The following is an 8,036-nucleotide window of genomic DNA, read 5'->3' on the forward strand; positions in this document are numbered from 1 at the left end:
TTTTCTGGATACAGGTGGTGGTCATTACAAAATTTTTTTCAAAGCTACATCTTTTTTTCAAATGTTCAAATTGTGTGATATCTGAAATTCCAAAATTTAAAAACTTTATCTTGCTACATATTTCATGTTAGAGTGTAGTATTTGAAATTCAAACACTCTATCTTAGCACATATTTAATGGTAGAAAGAAATATTTAACATTTTTACAAGTTAAACACTTTCTTATCACACTTTTAATGTTGGAATGTGACACTTGAAATTAAAACAGGTGAAAACTCTCTCCACAAGTTTAATGGATGAGTGTAATGTTTTTAATTTAGAAAAGTGAAAACTGAACATTTTCACATATATAATGGTAAAGTATAATATTTTAAACTTGGACGTGAAATTATATTTTTCACAATATTTTAATCGTATCGTGTAATATTTGAAGATTTGACAGATGAAACTCTATTCTTCACAATTATTTTTTGGTACCATGTAATATTTGAAATTTTGTCAGGTGAGAACTATCTTGTCGTGTACTTAATGGTAGAGTATAATATGCATAATTTAGATAGGTGACACTATGATTTGTCACTTATTTAATTGTAAAACTCTACCTTATTATATATTTAATTGTATAGTGTAGTATTTGAAATTTATACTGGTGAAACTTCTATTCTTGAAAAAATTCAATGGTGTTGGATATACAAGACTGTCTAGTTTAAGAGTTATTATTCAGTTTATTTAGGGATTTAATATTTAATGATTATTTAGTTTTATAACAAGATTGTTAAAAGTTAATTATTTTAAAAGTGGTAGTTATGATAACTTTCTTTATGTAACTCTCGACAGGTCGATTGTTATGTGTATAGTTTAATTGTTATACTAGGATTCTGTAATATTGTTGACACATCTTACTTGAAGTTTCTAAGTTTTTTATCATTGTGTGTAATATTTTTGTTACTAGAGGGCTAGAAATTCCAGGCTTCAGTCGGAATGTTTATAAATAGGTGCTTAACAATGTAGAAGAAAGAAAGAAGTTAAGTGAGAGTTAATTAGACAGATCTAGACTCAATGACTTCTGTTTAGCTGTGAGGAGCGATTTCTAAAGTGAGTTTCACAGCTGTATTGTAACAACAGAGATAATAAAAATAATTTGTCTTGGCAGTTGGGTTCTAAAGTAACTGAACCAGCTTATGTGAACTTTTGATGTAAAAAAGAATTATTTAAAGCTCTGGATACAAATGTGATAACCAGTGGTGTAATGAATTTTTGTACATATATATTTGAATTATTTTGAATATATTATTTTAAAAGAAGAGGATTGTGTGTTGTCCATTTATTGTTGAAATTTATCGCCAACAAGTCACAGACGCCTACTGTAAAAGAATCTCGGCTTCCATTTAAAACCCAACATTTGGCAAGCCAGTCAGGATTATACAGTGGTAAATAGCGATAGAAGAAGATGTGAACAACAGCGGAAGAAGATATGAACAATTGTAGTGATAGCAAAAATAGTGTAGAGATTACAATCATGCTATATAACCATGTCAACTGATCTTTATAAGTGGATAGAGAGAAGTGAGTGACTTGAGTTAAAAGATGGTGATCTAAGAGAGTTTGTTAAACAACAATAAGACCTGGAGAGAGAAGAGCATAAGCAGTGAAGAGAGGAAGAAAACTGAAAGAAGAAGAGGAGAGTCTGGAAATAGAGAGAGAGAGAAAAGGAATTAAGCATAAATTTGAAAAAAAAAACATGAGAGAGAGGAGAGGCTGCAAATAGAGAGAATATGAGCACAAATTGAGATTGCAAAGCTCACCCAACAGAAAGAGGAAGGACACAAGAATGACAATGGGGTCAGCTGACACAAGCTGCCCAAATTTAATGCCCAGAAAGAAGACATGGATGCTTTCCTGGAGAGATATGAAAGATTCACCCAAAGTCAGAACTGGGACAAAGGCTGTCTCAGTCCTCATCTCACAGGAAAAGACCTACAAGTATATGCAAGCATGATATCAGAAGATGCCATGGACTATGACAATTTAAAAGTGGCATTGCTGAAACACTATGAACTTACTGATGATGATTTTCATCGGAAGTTCAGAGAAGTCAAACCTGACACTGGAGAAACTGTATTTCAGTTTATGACACATCTACAGTGATACTTTACAAGATTGACTGACATGGCCAAGTGTTAAAATAGTTTTGAAGGATTGCCAGATTTGCTAATACGTGAACAGTTCATGATCACATGCTCAACTGAAATGTCACTGTACCTCAAGGAGAAAGCACCAAAAGATGTGGACAAGTTGATCAAGCTGGCAGATCAATATGTGGAAGTCCATGGAGGGAGTATAACTGGCAAGTCCAAAAATAACCAGTTAATGTTGAAACCAGTGGTGGCTGACCAGAAGCAGGATTCCAGCAAAGGTGACAGAAGGTTAACAGACAAAAGAAAGAAGGATGCTACGCTTGTTATAAAATGGGGCACATTACAAGGGAGTGTAAATCCATTACCAACAAGCAACAACAAAAATATCAACATAAAACAGTTGGAGCTACCTGCAAAGATAGTATTGTAAAGAAATATGAAAAGAGTGACTGTCACCATGGATGCTGCCACCAGAAGAAAGAGTAAAGAAACAAGACATCAGATTCACCGCAAGAAGGAAATGCTATCTCCATGATTAAACAATGCATAACTGATTGTCAACTCAAGTTAGCAAATGGATCAACAGGACCAATAGTGATTAGAGTATGTGACAAACATCGAGAGTTGCAAACAAATCAGAACATACCAGTAAGTGAAGGCTATGTCAGGGACCAGAAAGTGAAAATCCTACAAGGCACTGGGCACAGTAGTGCAACAGTGAAAGCCAGTCTAGTATCTGATGATCAGATGATAGGCAAGATACATCTGTGTGTGTATTGAACAACTTGTCTGTGACTTAAGTTATGCCACATTGATCTGTCTGTAGCGTTTGGAGAGCATAAAAAAATCTTGTGGTTGTATTGATTACCCCAGAGCGCAGGTTAGCACAGTTGAAAGATAACTTCTAAGAATTTCTTTAGAAAAGTAACATTCTAGACTTGCTTGACAATAGAGTTCGTCCTATACACCGAACCTCAAAGAAATACACTTGTTCAAAAAATCCAGGGTCGTGTTTGTTTTAAGTTTCGCGCAAAGTTACACGAAGGCTATCTGCGCTAGCTGTCACTAATTTAGCAGTGAAAGACTAGAGGGAAGGCAGCTACTCGTCACCACCAGCTCGTGGGATACTCTTTTTACCAACGAATAGTAGGACTGACCGTACATTATAATGCCTCCATGGGCGAGCATGTTTTGTGGGACGGGGATTCGAACCCGCGACCCTCAGATTACGAGTCAAGCGCCCTAACCACCTGGCCATGCCGGGTCACAAACAGTAAGTCTACGGACTTACAACGCAAGAAATCCAGAATTCGTTTCTCGGCGATGAACACAGTAGATAGCCCGATGTGACTTTGCTCTGAAACAAACAAAACAAAAATCCTTTTCTGTATTAGAAGTTAGCAATAAATCTTAAATGGTATTATTCCAAGAAGGTCCCCTGACCAGTTGTTGAAGAAAACCAACGCGAACGGTTTCTATATTCTACAAACGTGTCTCCTTCATAATTTAACTGACATATCCCGATCTATGTGCCTGAAATTAAAATCCCACATAATTATGACTTCTGAACACCTTTAATGAGTCTAGGGTAACCAGACGTCCCGGTTTTATGATAAATAAAGATATCAAACTGTCAGTCACATCTAATCACAAATGTTGTTGGCCTACTTGACCTGTTTATTGTTATAACATGTACTCTTCTGCCGCCAAACTCTCTCGAAACTTCCGTCTGAAAAACTCAGGTCTGCGCAGGTGTGAATGTGGAGACAGTTTAAGGCAGTGCTCATCGTGAAAATACACTGTACACAGTCATGTACTAAATTTTACGACTATTTAATGAAAACAAAAATATAATTTTTACGTTCCATTCATTCATCACAAAAATGTCTTAAAAAGTTTAAAAGTAATGCTAAAACCTAAAATATGTAATACGTTTGAAAATTTTATGAATTCTTTAATAAATTCAGGTACGAAGTAGCCTATTTTAACACGGCTTAAATATTTATTGAATGTTTAATTTGACTGTTTGTTTTGTGTCTATAACCAAAACAAAGTAGTTGAAATTAGTTAAAAAACAATGCAAATGTTAATATATTTGGAAGTAGTGTGTAACAGCTCAATAAATTTAAAATGGATTAAATAAAAATTTGATTATTTCAAATTTACAATAACCTTTCAAAATTAGGGGCAAGGGCTGGGCTGTTCCGGTTTTTCGGTTTGGAAATCTGGTCACCCTATCAAGGACGTCGAACCATGTTCAAAGATATAGAATACAGCAGTTTCGCTTGGAAGGAGAATGAATTATACAAGTTATGCATATAAAGTATATTTTGTTTAGTCCCAATCTGCTATTTCAGTTAGTAAGGTATAGGTGGAAGCTGTGAGAATTTCACACATATAGTTGATTGTATTAACGTACAGGTGGCAGCAGCGAGAATTTTTCTTCTAAATGATTATACTAATATTTAAGTAACTAAAGCCAAACTCGACAATATATAATATTTTAAGTTATATAATATCCTATTTGATGTCAAAAATTGTGTTCTTGAAAATGATACAGAGTTTGAATACGTTATACTAAAACTATTTTGGAGCCTCACCATGTTGTTACAGACCATGTCGCCACGTTTGGGCATGTTCTATTTGACGACCGTGGAACTTGAAAATAACCCTGTAGTGCACTTTCTATTCCAAAAGGCTCCAATCTCAAGCTTTCGTGTCCCAAACACATTCCTCCTCCCTGATGGATTCCTATAATCCAACTGAAAGTTTGTGAACACCTGTTTCAATAGTCCGATTTTTGAGAAATCCACAGGCGATTTGACCGGTATGTCTTCGTATGAATACACATTTCATTCTCTTTCAAACCAAGATCCTTCTTAATAATTCTAATTTTGTCTGAGAAACGTGGGCGGGATTTTGTCACTTACCTTTGTGTTCGTGGATTCTTACCTGTTACAAGATGCCGCACGTTGCTTACCACGGCCGGAGCATAACTTTTTACAGATCTCTTTCTATATGGTCTTGCTGCACCAAGTTGATCCATAATTCGTTATTTTCCCATGCCAAAATCTAAACACGTTAAAAATTTTTTGCATGAAAATAATTGTTTATAAAAAAAGATACAAAATTGGTTTGCATAAAGAGTAATTTTGTAAGAAAACGTGTAATTTCTTTATAGTATTTTCACTGAAGCTTAAATATTACCAGTATATGTATTTTGAATTCATTTTCCAAAATAATTATGAAATGGTCATGAAGTCGTTATGCACTATTCTAAGAAGAATAACAACACCAAATTAAGAAGTGTTGAATTGAGTTTATGAAAATAAACGCATTGTTTCACACATTTTAGTTACATTTATTTTTAGGTAATTAACAGAAAGGTAGAAACTCATTTTTAATAGTTTGTGTATGTTTAATTATTAGTGCCACGGAAATATCGATATATATATATATATATGTGTGTGTGTGCAACGCTAAAATCCGTGATTCGTTACCCCTCGGTGGACACAGCTAATATCCCACTGTGGCTTTGCTCCATAAAGACAAACACGCACACACACACACACATATATATATATATATATTCATACAAATCATTTGATTGAAGAAAGAAGAAACATGCATACAGGGAATAGGGTAGAATATGCTCATTAGTTGGAAAATTGAAATGAAAATGAAATATTGTAAAAGGATATATTTCCATGATAGCACATATCTCAGCAGTGTATATTCTTATCTAGAGATGGCACTGCAAGCGCTTATACGTTGAAGTTTTTGAAAATTTAGCTATTCGCTGACGTTCAAATATTTAATATTGATAACTTAAATCGCATCTGATGTCCCATATATTAACAGTGACGTACACAGAGGTGTATGAGTTAGGCTCAAGCCCTTGCCTTCCTGCCCTCAAAGTGCCCTCTTTTCTCTGTCATAAAAATCGTCAACAACTACGAAAAGATACACCTGATGTCACATCTTACTTGTTGCGAGTTATTAGGAAAAAATAAAAAAATTCAGTGTCAAAATGAATTGAACATAGAGACTTGTAAAATATATATATATTTTATAATATAATATATAATATATAATATATTTTTTATGTTATTAAGTGTTAATACGCAATGTTATATTTAGTTTTAGATCATAGAAATGTTTATAAGTCCAATTTAAGAGGATCTGTTTGCTAGTTGGTTTTTAACCCCATGTGTATAAGATGCATACCACAGTCTCCATATGTATATATATGCATATACAGGGGGGATTACCCCCCAAATCAAATGAAACAAAACGAAAACGCTTGTGATGCTCCAAAATTGCCCTTTTTGTCAATGAGCCCCTGACCTTTCAATGTTCTTTAGACGTTACTGCATGTTAATATATATATTTATGTCTCTGTGTGTAGTATTTGTCTAATTTTAAATTTAACGTTATCCTCAACAAAATGTATCTATATTATTTGCAAATAACTTGAATTTCGAATGTTGCTCAAACTATGTTTCTTTTATAAGTGAATAATAGAATTTAAAATAATGTATCATTGTTCGATTTCATGATTTCGTGGTAAAACGCATTTGCTTTTTGGTTTAAACGTAAATAAGTATTTAATACATTTGTTTTAGAACTTATAAGTATAAGTGTCTATTTTTCATTTTTACACTTGCAGGAACACCTTGTTAAAATGACGTAATATTGAGTATTATTAATTAATAGAGATAATATACTGTAATTACTTTCGGTAATATGATTGGTCGTGAAGGTGTGACGTTCATTGTAAATATTTACAGTAGCGTGGATGAGTCACACAGTGCATGCTCACAGAGTACGGTATCTGACAGACATTTCCCCGAAGTGGGAGTATCCACAAGTAAGTTGGATGAAATATTTTCTTTTGAATCAAAATATAATATTTGAAATAGTACATCACGTGTAATTATTTGTTACGCTTTTTATTAGAAAGTATTTTAGTTAGGGACTTTAATAGTTCTGTGATTTAAACTAAATCAAAATGGTCTTGATTCATGACATTAGTTGAGTTTGACATGATCATGGCCTCTTGGGTAAGCGTTCTGTAACACTAACAGTATGAAAGAAAGCATCTGTTAGTAATCTCACCGTTTCTTTGCTTTCAAGCAAGTACTATTTGTAGTAGTAGTAGTGGCATAGACACAAAAGTTAGGGTGGTGTTTTCTAAAACTTTCACACCTCTGAGCTTTCAGTTTTAATGTACACTAACAGAATATATATATATTGTATTTGTAACTTGTATATATTGTTGGATTAGGTAAATTTTTATTGTTTATGAATGATGCTGAGGCTGCTTTCATGGTTTATTAACCTCTGATGAAATCTAATGAGCCAAACTTGGAGGTCAACATTATACTAATAATCCACTAATATTAAGCATCTTCCATTAAACTTGTGATAAGATAGTTTTGCTATCTGCATTTAAAATATCACCCTCGACCATTAATTATGTGACAACCTAGAGTGTCACCTTTTTAAATTTCAGATATTTCAGTCAACCATTAAATGTATGCCAAGAGAGAGTTTTAATTTCCAAAATTTCAAACACATAAAATAATGTTTTAGGGACAACAAGGGACCTATTGGCCCATCTCGGTTGTCCTATCCTCTAAACTAAACTTAAACTATCAAATAAATAAATTAAGAAAAAAAAATCTTAAAGCCAGCCCATATCATTCATATAATTATCAAGCTTTCTCTCAAACTCACATAAATTTACTGCCTCCACAATAACTGAAGGCAACTCATTCCAGATAGCAACCACCCTCTTAGAAAAAAAAACTGTCTTAGTTGAAGATGACTGCTGCCTTGTCAAAATTTATATTTGTGTCCCCCTAGTCCTACTATTCTCACTGTTAAATATGAAAAA

At 33.6% G+C, this 8,036-nt stretch overlaps 1 protein-coding gene across 7 annotated transcripts in view; it reads left to right on the plus strand.

The window, feature by feature from the left end:
• The first annotated feature begins 6,939 nt into the window (after positions 1–6,939).
• LOC106463304 (equilibrative nucleoside transporter 3-like) overlaps positions 6,940–8,036 on the plus strand; it is a 120,733-nt gene continuing 119,636 nt past the window's right edge. For 6 of the 7 annotated variants that reach the window (XR_002611462.1, XR_002611461.1, XR_002611463.1 and 3 more), the window contains exon 1: positions 6,940–7,007. The gene's annotated coding sequence lies outside the window, so the exon portion shown is untranslated. The remainder of the gene's footprint in view (positions 7,008–8,036) is intronic. The other variant, XM_022390764.1, reaches the window with a different exon arrangement.

This window comes from Limulus polyphemus, unplaced genomic scaffold, assembly GCF_000517525.1.
Source record: "Limulus polyphemus unplaced genomic scaffold, Limulus_polyphemus-2.1.2 Scaffold1372, whole genome shotgun sequence".
Taxonomy (NCBI): domain Eukaryota; kingdom Metazoa; phylum Arthropoda; class Merostomata; order Xiphosura; family Limulidae; genus Limulus; species Limulus polyphemus.